Genomic DNA, 19,578 nt, shown 5'->3' with positions numbered 1-19,578 from the left:
TATATATATATATATATATGCTTGCATATATATATGCAATAAATATAGATAGAGGGAGAGAGAGAAAGAGAGAGAGAGTATATATGTGTGGTGTATAAAACAATAATGACTAAAGAAGAGGTTATGAATTTGAGAGGTACTGGGAAATATATGTTTCTACCTGGGAGTTATACCACAGATGAACTATCTAGTTGAGAAAGAATGAATTGCTAGACTATATTCATTTTTAAAATTAAATCAATCTTTGGTTAAAAAAAATATTGCCTTTTTAAGGACTTAGTTCTTGACTACTATAGTTTGATGCCATTTCCATTCTGTTTGACCTGTAAGGCCTGTTATTCTCTATGACTGTGTACTTGCTTATAATGGAATAAAGTGTGTGTGTGTGTGTGTGTGTGTGTGTGTGTGTGTGTGTGTGTGTGCAGTACACATGTAGAGAATTCTTCTCAAATTTAATTTAAAATTTTTAAGTACAGATTCTATAGTATATGAATTTTAATTCAAAAATAAGCTTTAAATTACAAAAAAGTATCATTTTTAGAAAGACTGGAAGAAAATATATGGATAAAAACCATTCTAGTTTTCTAAGATTTGTTCTAAGTGATGATCCTCGTGTTTAAACATTCTTTAATTTTATTATTCAACATTTAAAATTATAAATAGCATTTAAATGCTATAAGAAGCATAAGATCTATCATCAGCACAGGGTTACAGTTAACATGTACCATTGAACACAGCAAGCCAAGGGTTCTGACAGTACAAGCCAAAGCAGGTTTGATGTTTCATTTGGGTCTACACAAAATTAGAAGCTTAGAAAGAAAAACCAACCTTAAAGGCATTCTGTCCCATATATCATATCATAGTGAAGAGCAAATATTCTATGTATCATCTGCTGTGGATGACAAGGACACATATGTCATGAAACTTCAGTGCCATCTGCAGAGTAACTCATCTAATTATTCCAGTAATTACTAAATTGGAAATCAGATGGCTGTGAAGTTCGGTCACATAGTTCATGTTGAAAACTTCCTCAAAGTTAGCTGTATCTCTGGCAAGCCACTGGAAGGCTCCATCTGTTGGTTTTTAAGCAAGAGCCCAAGGAGCGGGTAGAGCATAGAATGATAGAGAGAAGTCTCTTGTGTCATAGTCATGAAATAGATGTTTATAAATTCCCTTCCATGGTCAGACTAAAGCCATCTGACTCACAAGAACTGGAAAAAAAAGAAAGCAAAACAGTTAACAAAAAAAAATGGTAAAGTTGAAACTAGAAACCATTGAACAATGACAGCAGAAACAAGATCAGAGTCTTCATCTCTCAGCATTCCTCTAGGAAGCATGAGAAATCTGGCTAAAAACAACCACCACCACAAAGGACTCACAGGCATGCAAGATGGGGGCCACCCCAGGCTCCGGAGTAAACGCTCATCAAAATTCCCAATTGTTGGAAGAGCTGAAAGAAGTCCAAAGAGTAGACAAGGGCACAATTAGCTGGAGTCTAGAGGACAGTGAAATTATGACACTTAAAAGATAGACAGGGATGATAATAGGGTCTCCAAGAACAAATTATAAAAACCAAACATATAGCCTTAAAATGGAATATGGTCCTAAATACCTAGAAGCACCTTCCCCTGCCACATTTGTAAAAGAAAAAAAGAAAAGGAAAAGTCAACATGAGAGGCATGAGAGGTTCAAATGAAATGGTAGGCCCAAGAGCCACAGCACCGTGGACAATGTGGTACAGTTCCCACGGCATCCAAGTCATCCAGTCATCCTGCAGGAACTCCAACGTGTTGGTGACAAAAAAATTAAAAAGACAATGAAGCTGCCACAGCTGTTCAAAGGGCAGACAGTGTTACAGCAATTAATCACTAAGGCCCCAAGTTCCCCCTCCTTCATCCAATCCACATTTTTCTAGATATACCTTTTGGACCTCAAAGTGCTAGAGTGGAAACTCCACTCAGACTTCATCCTGAGCTACTATGCTGATGCTAATTTCTTGTCCATTTGGAACACTTAGGTTGTACTGTGTTGCATCTCCCTGATGGGTAGAACCACAGTCCACCTACATGAATCAAGAAGGTGTACCCATGAGGAGCAGTGGGAACAACTAACTCAACTGTAAATGGGCCCCAGAGACATCTCACAATCACCTGCTGCTCACTCCACCCTGCTCTGCAGCCACAGTCACATGGTAGCCCTTAGAGTAGATGGTAAGGCTTAGGTAGCCGCCCATGGGACCAGTGCTGGGTTTATAATACTTTGGCTGCACCCCTACCTGCTTTCGTAAGTTCTAAGTGTTATGCTGTCTAAGTCACCCTGCTCCCACACTTGGCTGAAGCTTGGTTTATAACCCTCCAGCCCCTCAGAAATTGGTCTTCAGTAAGGAGTTTAGGACTTCCCATTGTTTTCTCCTCATTGCCCATCACAACCTGACACTTGCTGCAGCCAGAAGAATCAGATGGCAAAAAGGAAGGGAGAGAGGGAAGGAGGGGGAGGGAGAGAAACAGAGAGAGAGAGAGAGAGAGAGAGAGAGAGAGAGAGAGAGAGAGAATTTCCAAGGTTAATGATTACCAATCCCTTTTCTGAAATGAAAGGAAAAAGAATGGATCTGAGGGAGTGAAAAGGCAGTGGGATGGGGGAAGACTGGGAGGAGTAGAGGGAGAGCAAACTATGACCTGCATATAACATGGGAGAGAATAAAAAAAATCAAATAAGAGCTGTAATGCCCCCTCTTTTCCCTATATAATACTTCTACAATTAAAAAAATAAACAATATCTTTGATATTTGAAAGGATATTGTGTTGTGGTTTTAAATTTGGGGGTAAGTAAATAACATACTGTCAATAGCCCTCCTAGATAAAACAAAGATTTTCCCAAAAATGTATAGAACTGTGAAATATTTCATATATATGTATGTCTGTGTACACACTCATCTCCACACACTGTGAAGAAATGCACAGCTCCACTTAAACCTTCGTCCCAGTAGAATCTAAGAAAGATAAGTTAACTACGTGGTCAAACAAATTCTTTGGGAGTAAAAAATAGACCTTTCAAAAAATAGGGGAGAAGGAATGGCTTAATGAAACCTAAGTGAGATTTTAACATGTTCCAAAATAAAACATAGCAACATATGGAGTCACTAGCAACCAATCATCTCTCAAAACACTTGAGAATGCATTTGGGGGATGCATGGAGTGCTATCTTTAATATAGTAATATATGTGTTGAAATGTGTCCATCTTCTTCTGAAAATTAAGTAGCCTAGCTTATCTAATCTACATGTTAAAATACAAATTCTCACTTAGCTTATACACACATGCATGCACACATGCACACACACTTACTTCTAGAAGTCAAGAATTGTCAAGCAGGCTTGATCTCTGTCACCTTAACGCTCAAAGATGCTAGTTCAGAAGTAGCACTTGAAAATGTCAGGCAGACAGCAATCTACCCCACAAACAGAAGGGAAACGCCACTCAGACTTCATCCTGAGCTACTGTGCTGATGCTGATTTCTTGTCCATTTGGAACACTTAGGTTGTATTGTGTTGCATCTCCCTGATGGGTAGAACAGAAGGGAAGCTCTGAGGTTCTAGGACATTCCTCCATGGTCTGAATTCCCCTAGATACTGCAGTGATTCTCTACTACACAGAGAGACGCTGTCTCAAGGGGGGGGGGGTAGAAAGGAGGAGGAAAAGAAGAAGAGAAGAGAAAAAGAAAAGAACAAAAGAAAAACGTATCTTGTGGAAACCTCAGAGCATATACAGCTGCATGATGTGATTGAGGTGGCTTTTTTTTTCTTTGAAAATGGATTTTTTTTTTCATATTTTATTTTCCTATTTTGATCTTGGTTTTCACTTGCTCAGCTCCTACCTGATCCTCCTCATCTCCCACTCACCCAAGCCCCCCCCCCCATCTGTGTATGTCTCTGTCTCTCTCATTGAAAAACAGGCATCTAAGAAAGTAAAATAAAATAGAAACAAACCAGAATTGGACAAAACAAACAGGAAAAAAAGAGGAGAGGCAGGAGAGAGAGGCGGGGGTGGGGGTGGGGGGGTGGCCAAGAAACAGTCTCTGAGTCTGTTTCCCACCTGTACAGGGAAAAAGACTCAAAAAATACCATTGAGTTGGTTTCACGTTGGCCATCTATTGCTGGGTATAGGGGCTGCCCTGCAGAGTGGTTTGTTTCCTCAGTGAGACTCTGTTGAAGAAAACTAACTTTTCATTTGCAAGTGGTTATCGGGTGGGGATAGCTGCCCAGTCAGGCACTGGGCTGGACTTCTCCTGTCAGCGCTGGTACTCCATCTGGCTTAGAGCTGTGCAGTCCTGTGAGTGCTGACACAGTCTCTGTAAGCTCGTGTACCTCAGTCCTGGTGTGTCTAGAAGGTCTTGCTTCCTTGGCATTCTCCATCTGCACTGGCTCTTAATGATCTTTCTGTCTCCCCTTCTGAAGGGTTCTCCGAGCCATGAGGGAAAGAGCTTGCTGGAGACATCCCATTTAGGACTGAGTGTTCCAAGGTCTCTCGTTCTCTGCACATCGTCTAGTTGTAGGTCTCTGTGTTTGTTGGACTTTTTTTTATATCAATTGGATCAATTTAATTTTCAAGTAAATAAAATAGATTTTTGGTAAATGAGAGAGATTCAGAAAGAAGTCTACTTCAGATGGATAAAATATCTTAGGAGGATGATATCCAACTTTCTTCAACACTTGAAAACAAATGCATTTGGAGAACATTTGGAATGAATATAATTTTGATTTGTTTGTGACTTCTTTATTTTTCGACTCACAGAAGACTACCCACACAGGGAGGCAGAAATTTAACAGAATTGCTTGTCACCAATCCAAGCCCTTTTTGAAAAAAAAAAAAAAAAATTCTTGCATCCTAGAGCAATTAAATACTTTAATGATTATTCTGAAGTGTTTCATTTTTAAAATTTCACCCACCCACAAAAAAACAATATACAAGATTAATATTCAAGGCCATGGCATAGCAAAGAATTAGACAGCTAGATGTAGAAGATTTAAAGGGCTTTCAACTTCTTATCTCATGTACAACACATTCTCCTGTCTTCCAGAAAGTTACCTGGGCACAGAAACGAGTTCACCTTGTTGCCAAGAATTGGTTACTTGAGAACATCAAAATCCACTGATCCTTCGGCCAAGAGCAAAACTCTCCAACCCTAACATCAAAATCAAGTAACCGATGTTAGCATCCCTTCCTAAGGCCCAGACCGTATGACGACCACTCAGGTAACAATGGACACAAGATTGTCCTGGTTTTCAAGTAAAATAAGCACTTTTCAAACCACCATACCTTAGCAGAAGTACAAAATGGGAAGGAAAGGAAAAGGGAAGCTCCTCTAGACAGATTTTTGTATGGGGTGGGGAAAGCCTCCCCCAAGGCAGATGGGGAGTCTAATCAATCCTTTGATTTCTCTACTCTAAGTATTTACTGGTTCTTTTTAATTACAAAAAGAAAAAAAAAGACACCATAAATTGTCTGTTTTACTGTCTGTGCTAATTTCATTTCATTATATCCTTGGAGTAAGCTATTATTTTCCCACTGGTTCCCATGGCATTTTTCATTATCCGTTGCTAATTGTCTAGCATTCACATAGGACTGTGACCCAAGTAGGCTGCTGTGTGGGCTGAGGTTCTAGAGGAAGCTGAGCAGCAGTAGGATTCAGCATTGTTATTATTGTGACACATTAGAAAATTTCCACCCACTTACATGCCCACATCGCTCCACTGCATATCATCCATACCCAGAGGGGCCATGCACTGAGGCATGGAAGGCCATCTGCACCAGGCTTCCCACTTGGTGGTTATCATCGAGCGTCAAGGGAAGATTATACATTGTGTCTGGTGGGTGCAGCTGTGAAGCCAGAGGTCTGGCTCCACTTGGCATGCATAAGTGCTGATCTTCAAACACAGCTATGACAGATCTGTTTAAAAGGTTCCTTGATTCCTAACCATGAACACAAGCACCTCGTTCAGCCAAAGGATACCTTGGAATTGCCCCCAGTTACGTTGTCAGATCAAAGGGCAATTTAGAGAGCTAGTCAGTTCTTGAGATGTAAACAGGTTGGTGATTTTTAAATATATTTTGGCATGCAGTGATTCTTAAAGTTATTCCCAATGGAATAACTCCCCTCAACTTGTTGGTTGTGGAGTTGAAGAGTCTCCTAAAACAAAATAGGCTATTGTCATTGCCTTGGTTGCCTCCCAGAACTTAAAGGTAGGAAGGACTGTATTGCTGAAGACTCCACATGCTTCAGATACAAGAATTGGAGGAATCATCAAGTTGTGGTGGCGCACATCTTCAATCCCAGCACTAGGGAGGCAGAGGCAGGCAGATCTCTGTGATTTCAAGGCCAGCCTGGTCTACAGAGTGAGTCCCAGGATACCCAGGACTACACAGTGAAACCCTGCCTCAAAAAAACAAAAACAAGCAAAGCATTGAAGGAATCAAACTAAAACTGATCTGGAAGCCTCCTGCCTAAAGACTAGCTGTCATACTATCTTAGGGAGCTAGGAAATCCACAGTTCTATCCATCTGTAAAGTCTATGAACCACAATGACCAGCATAGCAAGATATCCTCAAGGGTACAATAGTGGCATTTATATTTTGGGGGCAACCAACAGACATTGCATTAGACTTAAAGCGCACTTAACAATTATGCTTGTTAGTATAAACCTTAGTCAATTACCCATGGAAGAAGGTAACTGACCCCTAGAGGAGAAACTACCACTGCCAATGTCCTGAATCAGTGTAATCCCCAACTGTGTTCTAAAGACTTACACTTATATCCACAGGTATGTGTACCTTGTCATCATATTTGTTTAGCTATTTTATTAGGTTCTTATATCTACCTCCCTTCCAAGCTTTATCCCACCCTAATTCCTTCCAACCCTACAACACTAGGGAGGAGAGAAAGAAGGTTAGAGGGGAAAGGTATATAGACCTCTTTAGATTACTTCCTGCTAGTTAGAGGTGTAGAATTCCCTGGGGCAAATCCAATCATCATTGTCAGAATGTCTCCAACTTCTTCTCATCTCTTTGCTCATGACCACTTGACAAACTGCAACAACAGGCACCAGCAGCAGCAGGGGCAGCAGCAGGGGCAGCAGCAGCCACCACAGGCTCTCTTGGGGCTCCCCATTTATATCCTCTCCAGAGTTCCCAGAATTAAAACTATCTGCAGCTGGCAAAAGTCATACCACTGCTGGAGCATGAGACAAATCATAATCACCTGCTTTGAAGCACCCACTTATCCCATAGCTGGGATTAAAACAAAAATATATTCTCATAATATAACTGGGTTTTTAAAGAAACCAAGAGTCTCATTACAGTACCTCTCACCTCTCATCTAAGAAACTTCTCTTTTTTTATGGCAGACAAGGACCATTGCAGAAATCCACAATTGTTCAAACTTCCTAGAACAACTTATCATGGGGTACCAACTCCAATCATAATATAACCACACATACAACATAATCCCAAACTCCTAACACTATGGAATATCATAGAAGTAGGAGAAGACTATAGAAGCCAGAGGAAGGGAACATTTTCTGTGAGATAGTGTCTACTATATGTGACAGAGAAGTTGTATCTAAGAAATCTCAAAAACACATTTATCTATGTAAGTCCTGCCTGCACAGTCTTAGTACAAATTCACATGTCATTGTGGATGGGGGAAATCTCACAAGACTCTGCTCTTAAAAAGGAGCTATAAACAATTAATGGCTGCAGAAAGAGAGAAATTAGTCTTCTCCAGGGACGAGTTCCCTGATGAGTTAACCATCCAGTCCCAAGTGGTCACCCCTAAACACATATACCTATGAGCAGCACCAAATGGACTCAGCAGGCTGTATTTATATATGCATATAGGTACATGCATATATAATTTTTAAAGAAGAGATGATTCATTTCAGAGGGAGTGGGGAAACACTGGATGAGTTAAGAGGTAGGGGAAGGTGAGGTATAAATACCATACTCATCTAAAAAATGATTCCCAATGGATCCCAATTGAATCTTGGTGATTAATCACATTTGTCTCTATGAATTCAAAAGTGCAAAGCAAAACTCCATTAGACAAACAACATGCAATACTACACAGGTAGGATTGTGGGGGAGCTGTCAAAGACTCTGTCACAGTGCAGAAAGTAGTGTGTTTAGACATTTATACTTTGCAGACATGTACATGAGTAAACTTTGTCACATAAAGCAAAGCTTTGGTTTATAGCACACGAGGTGCTGATCACTTGTATCAGAAACTGTATCAGAAATTATATCAGATCTTTCTAATACTGTAAAATGTGAAAGCTGAAGGACAGCTTCAAGCAACATCTGTGGGAATCACCAACCACAGTCTGGTTCCATTTCAGGGCTTTGCAGTTGAAGATGGGGATATTTAAAATTCCCACAGAAGTGCTCAATTTGTGAATTGGCTCGCTCCAATTAAACCAATGTAGTATTACCAACCTTAGGATTCAATTAACTCATCCTCTTTTTTCAGAAGTCCTTTGATACCTCACACATCACTCCACTCTCAGCTGGCAAATTCAGTGACACTGTCCTTTGCATGGGGCGTATCTTCACACTAAGATTGGTATGTCTCCTCATTGTTAATTTAACCCATCAGTAAGCCCATGAGATGACGACACTGAAGCCACAGGTCGCATCCTCTTTATTCCTTACCACATTCTTGATGCTTTGTTTAAAAAGAGCTGAAATCTGTGTTAATTTAAATGAGTGGGAAGTACAATCCATAAATGTTCTCTTCATTTTAAATTAATTGATATGTATTCTCCCTATCCGTTGACGTGCATGGAAGAAGATAAGCATCTTACGGCTTCTTCAGAAAGCAGACCCCTTGTTCTTGTTGACTCCAACAGCTAATCACTCCGCTGCTCTTGCCCTGTGGTTTTAGGTTCTTCAGTGGTTCCAGGCCTGCAGCCAACTACCAAATGCACAGGCTAAGAAAACTATTACTTTTAAAAGCAGGGGCAGCATGCCTAGCGACATGGTAGCTGGGCTGGGGCTGCAGCCCAGCTCCACCATGAATTCTGGTAGTGTTGGTTTGCTCCCACACTCCACTGTTAACGCCCTAAAATCTACAGCATGGCAGAACCTTCAAAGGAATACCCTCCTCCTCCCCAAAGGCTCCAACCCCTCGCCAAATGAGGAAGCCAACATGTGCCCTGGTGATTGACAGCTGACAACATCTATTCCAATGCTAGCTGAGGTCACTGCTCTGGCCAAGGAAACTTGTTCTTCTTTGTCCAGGTCTTCTCATCAGACCTTCTTCCTCACACACACAAAAAAAGCCAACATCAAGCCAGGCAGTGGTGGCACACACCTTTAATCCCAGCACTTTCGAGGCAGAGGCAGGCAGATTTCTGAATTTGAGGCCAGCCTGGTCTACAGAGTGAGTTCCAGGGCAGCCAGGGCTACACAGAGAAACCTTGTCTTGAAAAAAAAAAAGCCAACATCAGCCCTGTGGATATCTCACGGCAGCTCTATCCTTCCCAGATTTATGTTTCTAACCAAAACAAAGGTTGTTTTCTAGTTTCCCTCCTTTTCCCTTATAGAATAAGACCTTGTCCTTAACAGCTTTGGGGCTTGAAAAGTAGTTTCTTGTTTGTTTGTTTGTTTGTCTGTCTGTGGTGGTATCGGAATTGCACAGATGAGGCAAGCTCTCTGCCTCTGAGCCACATCCCCCGACCCCACCCCCAACCCCTGCCTGTTTCTCTGAATCTTCACTGCAAATTCCCACAGCCATCAGCTCTGTAGGGTATCTGAACAGAGGATGCAGAACACAGCAACAGAAGACATTCCCTGAGAGCATTCTGCTTGCAAACTAATTTCTCTTTGGTAGAGACCAAGGGACCTGTGAGCGTCCAAACGCGCTGTTGCCGAAGCCTTTGGGAGGCAGAGAGCCACAGCATCTGTAACACAAGCAAGTCAGAACTAACCTCTCCAGAATGGATGAAAAGACTTCAAAACACCCTCTCCTGTTTTCCCCTTTCCACAACCACTGCTAATCTAGGAACACACCCAGTAAAAAGCATCATTTCAAAACCAAAAATATTCAGGGCATGGCTTCCCTGGGACTGCAACCGTGTAGACTCCTGCTGGGATTCAGCCTCAGAATCCCACTGTGAAGACAGAAATGAAACAAGAAATGCATTTCCCAGCTTTCATACATAGCTCCAGCTATGCTTTATTTAAATCTAGTGGAGTCCCATTTTGATGAGGCCGCTGATATTTCCATGGAAGAGGGGAGAGACTGAAGGCGGCTGACTGTTCTTGAACTTAAAGAACCAAACTGAGATGACTTCTTCAATAATTCAACCATTTATTGGGCATTCAGTCATAGCTAGGACTTGATGCCTAACTTCAAGAATGGTAATAAAGGTTGTCACAGAAGACTCCATTCACAACAAGTTTTTTCCTCATTTAAGAAACCTTGCAAATGAATTCATGCTATGTGACTTAGCAAGAATCACTCCAGAACTTACTTTTAAAATACTCCATTGTCTACAGCTGTAAGCACTGTCTTGTTAGTTCTACAATAAAAATAAGACCAATATCTGAAACATGAATACTAAAGATACCAAAGAAATTGGCAGGATATAATGCCTTCTTGCAATTAGACAAAAAAAATAAAAAAATAAAAAAAAGAAAAAGAAAAAAAGGTATATTCTGCCAATTCTAATCATCAGTAATATTGATAAATAAGTTATTTTAATTAATGAGAAATATTTTTATATATGTCCAAAGAAGCCTAACAAAAACAAAAGAAAAAATTTCTGTCTTTGGCTAAACTTCATCTGGCTCCAGATATTTTCCAAAATGCTTGTCAATGTGTCCTGAAATATTATTTTTAGTATAAATCATTCCAATTATCCACAAACTTGGGGTTCAGGTTACCCCTTAATTCACTGAAGTAGAGACATGGGAACTTGATGTATGGAACAAGCAAATTTGTACCTGGGAAATGATGATGGAGTTTGCATATGGGGTGAGAGACAGGGCAGGAAGGCAGGATTAAAATGAGCCAGGGGAGTAAAAAGAAGAGAGATTCTGTTTGGTACTGACCAGGTAAAGAGAAAATGGGCTTAGAAGTTGCAGCCTCCAGCGATGGAGAGCCCAGTGAAAGGCACTAAAGGAGAAAGCTATGTTGACTTACAGGACCCCCAGATAGTGAATGAAGATGACAAAAACAATAGTTACCATTCTTCAAGGTAAAGACTAGCCTTAAGAGTGAGGGCCAAGGTGGGAGTCTAAATTACTACTGATCTCAGTAAGAGATAGTGTCTCGATGCTCGAGAAGCCCTTGGAAGCCTTGTGAAGATGGTTCCTAACTATGGGTCACTAAGATAATGACTGGGGAGTTCTTTAGCAGGTACCAGCCCAAGGCAGGCCACAGGTACAAGAAAAGCTATCCATATTTGCACAATGTAACTATGATCAGGAACCTGTTCAATAATGTCAGAATGAGAGACACCCTCCCTGTTCTGTATCAATGGGCTGATGTGTCCTGATTAAGATGATGTGGAGATACACAACTCAAACCCAGGCAGCTTCCTGGGGATTATACCTCCTGCCTCCAAAATGGCAGTCATCAGTGTGAGAATTGGCAACATATGGTCAGTCCAGTAACCAACCAAGAAGGAGAAGCTTGTCTGTGTGGGGGCAGAAGTATCGCCCCGCCGGACCTCAAGTAAAACTTACAAACCTTGTCAACCATTCTGGTTCTCAGTCTGATCTGAGGACAGCTGGTCTAATGAAGATTCCAGGGAAGCCTGCCTACCCCTGCATGGGTTACAAACGGAAAACCCAGTAGGGGAGAAACAGAGAAAGAGCCAAGCAGGAACAGAGTCTCCAGGGAAGCTCCGCAGAACAAAGGCAGGCAGAGTCATAATTATTATATTTTGCACTTCCTTGGCATTTGCTATCTGCCAGGTCCTTTACGCTCATTTAAGTCTAACAATGGTCCCGTGAAATTGAAATTATTATTATCTTCACTTAACAGATGAGACAGAGCTGAGCTCTGGAAAATGAGGGAGACACTCCCAGTCACAATGTAGTCAGTCAGTGTCAGAGGCAGGATTTGACCCCAGCGGTCTAGCTTGAACCACCCCCCCCCCACACACACACACACATTTAATCACTCTACTAGCCAGCCTGCCGCTTGTCATGGAATTTTCCTGAGGAGAGGATGTAGTAGATTTAGCAACCATAAGCACAACAAATTTGATCTGAAGTCTGAAAAGGAGAAGAAGAATATTGAATGACATTGAGGACCATGGACACCAATCTGAGCCAACAGCTGGAAACAGGGGAGGGGGGAAAAAAGGACTAGAAATAAAAGAGATAACTCCTCAAAGGTCAAAGTTAATTTAAAAAATATTTGCTGACCCTGACAACAACCACAAAAACTACATGGCTGCGATTCGATGCATCTGTTTATTATGTATGCTCTCAGCCTGAGATTTCCTCCCATCGAGATAAAAATTGCCATTGCGCATAAGCAGATGACTGCAATAAATATGGTAAGGAACTAGCATTGCCAGAGAGGTTTTTTTTTTTTTTTTTTTTTTTTTTTTTTTTTTTTTTTTTTTTTTTTTTAAGAAAGAGAGAAAGGCTGCTAATTCTAAGATTGGGAGCTGAAAAACCCCCAGATGACATCAGCCCAAATTCTCCTAGAAAAGAAATGACAGGAAGCTGGCTCCTGGAACTTTCTCTTCAGAGGTGACTCATTTCATGGCTGGGCACAGGAATGAGCCAGGACATGCAGGGGTCTGGCAGGAGGGCTGAGGGAAGAAGGATCTGGCTTCCAGTCCTCTCTTCACCTTCGTCCCTCTTGAGGGTGTTATGACCCAGGCTCTGCCCTGCACCCTCCCCAGTTCAGACGTGGGAATCCTAACCCCCCAGTACTTCAGATCATAGCCATATTTAGATATACCATCTGCTGTGAAATAGTATGAACTGAGTTCTTAAGAATGGAGCCACATCCAACACAACTGCTGTCTTTATAGCAAGAAGAAACCTGGCCACAAGCATGCGCATGGTAGGAAGAGAGGCCCTGTAAAGACAAAGGCAGAGGACCACCTATGACCACCTGAGGAGGAAGGAGACCAGCTCTTGATCTCAGACTCCTTCCTGCAGGACAGCTGCTATTTACACCTCCCAGTCAATGGTATTTGTTACAGCAGCCTAGACAACTTACACAGCTGCATGCTTTGAACTGCAGATGTACATCAGAGAAGTACTTGCTGTCTCATTGACTAAATATGTATATCTCCCAATCCTAAAACAGACTGGCAATTGGTGCTTGAAAGAGATCATGCAACTCAACAGGGCTTGGAGGAGAAAATGATGCAAAAAACCTTTTCAGGTTTCTGCAACAAAGTTTTGAGCATCGTTGAGACCTCTGTTCAAAACTTTATTCTATTTCTTATGAATTAACACAAAATGCCTTTAGAGTCTCTCTGTCCCTTGCTCCCTCTGCCCCATATGTTCATCCTTCTGAATGCTACACAAAATCTGTCCCCTGCCAAGTATGGCTTTTACTGTCACTCCTCATCTCAAGCTAATTTTTCAAGACACAACCCATTGAGTGTCTATATGTGGAGCCTAACTTTAACCGAAAGAGGTCCCCAACTCGTTCTGCTCCTGTGGGAATCTGCTAGTTTAACCAAGTCAATGTGCTCAACTCACTGTCTCTGCACGTCTCAGCCCTGGGGCTGCTGATCCAACCCCTCCCCAGGAATGCCCTCCTAGTCAAAAGCTGTCCCAACTCCTCTCTTAATGTGATTGCTTCCCACTCAGCTCTAAAGGAGGACTATACAGCCCTTCCAAGCAACCACGGCTTAAGCTTTTAATACCTGGCAAGCTGGGCAGGTGTGTAATTGCTAAAGGTCTGTTGCTTTGAGAAAGCCTCCAATAGTCACCATATCCTGCTTCCCTCCCATCGTTTATAGTGTCTCTTACAGAGTCTGGAAAGAACGGCACTCAGCAAACAGTAGCGTATGGCCTGAGAATCAAAGAGCATGAAGAGAGATGCTACAGCAACCCTTACCCTGTTTGAGCATTGTCTTAATACTTCTGTTTCCCTTTGTTAAGCAATGGAACATTAACTAAACTTAAGAGTCAACTCAGGTGCTATCTCTTCCCTCCACCCTTCCTTTCTTAAGTTGGATTAACAGAAGAGGCAAAAGTTGAAAGCTAAAACAGGCCTTCTTCACTGGAAGGGACATTCCTTGGAGGATATTTGTGTGTCATGCTGATGCCCCGCTGTCTGTGTGAAGAGTCCCTCAGCATGTGTTAGATGGATACAAAGGATTTAGTCTATGCCTGGCCATGAACAGATAGTTCTCTGATGTTTCCGGGGGGGGGGGGGGTCCTATTCTTCTCTTTTCTAGTTGGAACTTAAAGAGACCCAAAAGCTACATTGTACATGGGAAATCTGGTATCTAAAACAAACTAAATCTGAAGGCATTTTGTGGATTTCTGTTCCTGAAGCAACAACAACTTGTTCTTCCCACGAAAGGCAAAAGGGATGCCGTGCACAACTAAAAGCATTTACGACAGTTACTCTGGCTGGTCTTGAGGTCATTGGAGACTGTGTCAGCAGAGTCCGTAGTGATCTTAACTAAGAACAACAGAGGCTTGGCTAAGTTGACGGTTGATAAACAGGATCTCAAGACTAGACCCTTCCCTTGCTGCCAGGGTCTTTCCTTCAGAACTGGCAAGGGAAGGAAGTGAGTCGTCTCCTAAGGCAAAGGATCCTCTTGACTTTTCAGAAAACTCACTCACAGCTAAGTAACTGCCAATCACGCTTGTCATCAACATTAGGATTGTTCTAGCAATTATGAGCAATGACTGCTTTTTGAAGCTATGATGAAATACTAGTTCCCCCCCCCCAAAAAAGCCACTTTTTCCAAAAAAAAAAGCCACTTTAAGGAAAGTGTAAATACTTAAACTCTTGCAAATGAAATCACAGAGATGGCCCTCCCCAGTGGGAAGTCCTTGACCAAGCCACAGACAGCATCTATGGAGTGACAGGTATTCTCTCACGGTTTTGTTGTTGTTGTTGTTGTTGTCTTTGTTATATAGATGTAAGACAGCCCATGTTTATGTTGGATGATGGATATGATATGTTTTTTTCTAAATCCACCAAAGATAAGAATATGTTTAGGTTTAACCAAATGAAGATGGTGGAAGAGGACCTAGTGACCTGAGCTGCAGATGCTGCCTCTTTTAGTAACCAGGAAAACAGACTGAACTGGTTCAAGGAAGGGAACGCAGCAGGCCCAGCCCCTGAGGGCAAAAAGAAGATAACTCAGGAGACCAGGTGTGGGGCCTGTGACCTACTCACCCTGGAGCTCAGGCAACTGAGACCAGCTTTGTGGGTAGAGCCAGGAACTGATAGGGATCAAAGGAAGAGGCAAGTAGGGCAGAGAGCAGAGAGGAAGGCCTCAGGCCAGCCGGTGTGGAAACGAAAGAGGAAAGTGATCAGGGTGTGGCCACAACACCTGTGGGTTCCAACGTGGGAATTCAGTAGCCAACCCCAAGGCTAGCTAAGCAAGACCTTAAAGCAACCAGCCAGTTCCCCTACCATTACTGGGAGTGGCTAGTAATCTCAGTCAGCTGCATTCAGCTGACAAAACAGTGCCCTGCTCCTGTCAGTCAGACCAATTTAGACTGATCCTAGAGCCACCTTTTTCATTTCTACTGAACCATGGTTAGCAATACGTTTTTTTCTTTGCTGGGAAATCACAGCAGAAAATGATGACTCCTTGTGCATTGCTATGGAAACCTTAAAACTGCCTCTGGAAATCATGGGGGTGGGGGGAGCACATAGCCCGTCCCCAACTTTCAATCATAATCCTCTCCAAGGGAGAAAACTGAAATTAGATGGATTCCTTCCGAGTTCCTCTTTCCAATCAAACAGATGGGATTTAGATACGCTCTTAAAGAAAACTGTGCTTTGTATAATAATATGTAAACTTATCACAAATCTCGGAGGCTTTTTCTAAAGATTCTGATCATTAAAGTATTCCTGTACAGCTTAAATTCCTATAGAGCAATAAGGTTAGATAAAGAGTTCTCTCTGGTTTGCAAGGTCTGGCCAAAAAGACCTAACTATTTGAACCTTTTTGCTCAATATACTAAACCATAGATGATAAATTAAAATGTACGGCTAAAAACCCCTGTATCACTGAATTTTTGCTGTGTCCTTTTTTTAATGGTTTTTGGAAGTCATTCTAAAGAACTTAAACCTGAGAAAAAGCACCTGCTAAAGGTAAAGGTAGAGGCTGGAAGATCTGGAATTCAAGGTCATCCTTGGCTACACAGTAAATTCCAGGCCAGACTGAGCTACATAAGATTCTGTCTCAAAAAGCTAAAAATAAATAAAAACAAAACTAAAGAAGAATCTGCTATATGCTTACCACAGTACAAAGCAAAACTGAGGGCCGGGCGGTGGTGGCGCACGTCTTTAATCCCAGTACTTGGGAGGCAGAGGCAGGCAGATATTTGAGTTTGAGGACAGCCTGGTCTACAGAGTGAGTTCTAGGACAGCCAGGGCTACACAGAGAAACCCTGTCTTGAACCCCCCCCCACACACACACACACAAAAAGGCAAGACAGAGAAAAAGAAACTAACTACAGTGATTATTAGAAACATCTTTCTAAGTCTGTAGATATAGTAGAATTTGCAGGTGACACAACCAGAGGAAGGTCAAAGTTCCCAGGTAAGCACTATCCCAATAAAACTCAGAGTTGTAGGACAGAGCTATGTGCCAACCCTGTGCATGCTCAGTGTCATCCCTGGCAACTTTTCTAGACAGGTATCACCTCCCTCTCTGCAAAAGGTCTGAACATAGAAGTAGAGTGTCCTCATCCATGAGCACAAAAGCTTGGCCAGCTGGAGAGCCAAGCTGGTACCAGCAATGAAGGGTTAAGGATTTTTCTACTGCAGGCAGCAAAATCAGACTCTTGACTTTTCGAGAACGAAACCAGCAAGCCACACTTAATAAGGGCAGACCCCATACCCAGCATTAGATGCCCAACACAAAACAAACTCAATGATATTTTGGGGAGTATTTTCTTACCCAACAGGCCTTTTGTTGATATATTATTTCTGTTTTGTTTCATTATACGATTTCTATGTGTGCAAATGTGTGTATGTGTGTGCATCTATATGTGTTTCTTGTGATTTTTCTTTGGTTCCTTTCTTTTCTGTTCATTTGTTTATTTTGTCCTGCTCATGATAAGAATGTTTTTATCTTATTTTATTCTTTTATTTAATTTTAGGCACCTATTTGTTTTCTAATGAGAGAGAACAAGAAAGAGAGAGGATTTGGATGGGTGGGAGGTATGAAGGATCTGGGAGGAGTTGGGGGAGGGAAAGTTGTGATCAGAATATATTGTATGAAATGGATCTATGTTCAATTTACAAATGACATAGGATTGAAGAAGGAAGAATAGATAATAGGAGAATTTTTAAAGTGAAACCATAATTTGCTTTTTTAAATGTAAACTCTAAAGAGTAAAAGAAAGGTAACTAAGAATGAAAGTGAGGGCAGATCCCAGGTTGTTTGGGTGTGGGATGGAAGCGGCAGGAGCTGGTGGAAGCTTTGATCTCTGGGCCTTGTGTCCTTCTACTGAAGGGCCTGAAGGAGCATACTGACCTTTGAGCTGGAGTGGCAGGGTCACATGATTGACAAGGGGATCCAGGGCTCTGGAGCAAGCATGTGTTCTGGGGAAAATCCCAGAGGGTTGGAGAAGTGGAAAGCTGAGAGAGGCTGGGGGTGTCTCTGGTAAGAACCTGGGAGGATGAAGATGTTGGTGTCCCAAGAGTCCCAGGTCTGCCTGCCAGCAGGGTTGTTGAGACCAACCCTCAAAACTGCCTTTATGCAAAGAGGAGTGGCTTATTATGCCCAATAAAATCAAGATGGGAAAAACATATGGGCAAAGAGGTACTGTGGAGGGTGAAGAATATGTTTAATTGCATGCCTTTGGTAATGTTGCTATGTCTGTGGATATCAAAATGTCACACTGTATTTTTTCATGTGGGCAATAAAAATAGAAAATAAGTAGAAAAATGAGTAATGAGCAGTCTAAATTACTCTGGCAATGGGCTGAGGAGATGAGTTAGGGCACCTACTTTATATGCTGCATGAGTACCTGAGAGCAGATCCAAGAACCCATCTAAAAAGCTGAGCATGGTCATACATATTCCTGTAACCCCAGCGCTGAGGAAACAGAGGGCACAGAAGGATGGCTGGGGCTTGCCGGCTGCTATCCTGGCTCCAGGTTAAGTGAAAGACACTGTTTCAAGGGAGCAAGGCAGAAAATGACGGTGATACTCAATATATGCCCTCCTTTGGCCACAGCACATGGGCATGTATATTTATATGCAACTGTGCACACATGCTCATACACATACACACACACACACACACACACACACACACACATCTTTTAGTAATAGCACTAAATTCACAATAAAATGTAGTAGGTTGCCAGACCACAACACTTAAAATTCCAGGGAATATTTTTAACATCCATTCTTTCATCACAAGTTACTACAAATTGGCTCAACATATATAAATCAAATAATTATAATTAAATTATAATTTAAATAATTAAAATAATTAAATATTATTCAAATAATTAAAATTTAAATCTGAGAAGAACCCTAGAGGTAAAATATCATCATCATCATCATCATCATCATCATCATCATCATCCCAATTTACAGATAATAAAACTAAAGGGTTTAGCCTAGTCCCATAAGCCGGGTGGGAGCAGGACCAGGAGAAGGGAGCTGGCCCTGTCCCAGACCTGCCCTCGTCCACACTGGGCTATAGAATCAATCACCATAGAGAAAGCTCCAGGCTATGAAACATGATCATCTCCTCAGCACTTGGTATAACGTAGAAAAATGTATCTTACACTGTGGTTTTCCCAGTGTCCCACTAATCATTGTTCTTCCTAACGTTTCCTTTGCATAACGTCTTGATGTAGGAGCCCGAGTTAGGAGGTGCACACACATAAAACATCTATACTTGTTCTTATATAGTCTTTTCTCGGCTTATGTACCGACTTAAGAGAAACATGAGGAACATAAGTGACTAACGTTTAATGGGTGCTGGTTGATTTGCTGGGTACTTAATGTAAGTGTAGAATCTAGAAACTAGGAGTCATCTAAATGTTAATGTGAAGGGAGGTTGAATTAAATTATAGTATTTCAATAGGTTTGGAAGGTAGGATAATGAAAATTAAAACTACTTTGAGATTACATCTTACTCCAGTCAGAGCAGCCAAGCTCAGGTTGACAAGGGTTATGGGGAAAGGGGACACTTGTCACAGCTGGTGGGAGCGCAGACTGGTGCAATCATATGGAAACCGGCATGAAAGTCCCTCTAAAAGCTGGAAATAGATCTACCTCATGATCTGGCTATTCCACTCTTGGGCATATACCCAAGCAATTCTTTATCCTAGTATAGATACACCCGCTCATCCATGACCATTGCTGCTCTTTTTACAAAAGAAAAAAA

General features: G+C 41.7%; 1 protein-coding gene across 8 annotated transcripts in view; it reads right to left on the bottom strand.

Annotated features, from left to right (window-relative positions):
* Syt16 (synaptotagmin 16) overlaps window positions 1-19,578 on the bottom strand; it is a 247,584-nt gene that overhangs the window by 137,224 nt on the left and 90,782 nt on the right. For 2 of the 8 annotated variants that reach the window (XM_031355770.1, XM_031355774.1), the window contains exon 2: window positions 3,344-3,556. The exons of the other annotated variants lie outside the window; for them this stretch is intronic. The gene's annotated coding sequence lies outside the window, so the exon portion shown is untranslated. The remainder of the gene's footprint in view (window positions 1-3,343; window positions 3,557-19,578) is intronic. 8 annotated transcript variants of the gene reach the window in all.

This window comes from Mastomys coucha, unplaced genomic scaffold, assembly GCF_008632895.1.
Source record: "Mastomys coucha isolate ucsf_1 unplaced genomic scaffold, UCSF_Mcou_1 pScaffold6, whole genome shotgun sequence".
NCBI lineage: Eukaryota > Metazoa > Chordata > Mammalia > Rodentia > Muridae > Mastomys > Mastomys coucha.
The sequence above is the reverse complement of the archived record's forward strand: the minus strand, read 5'-3'. Positions and strand labels throughout refer to the sequence as shown.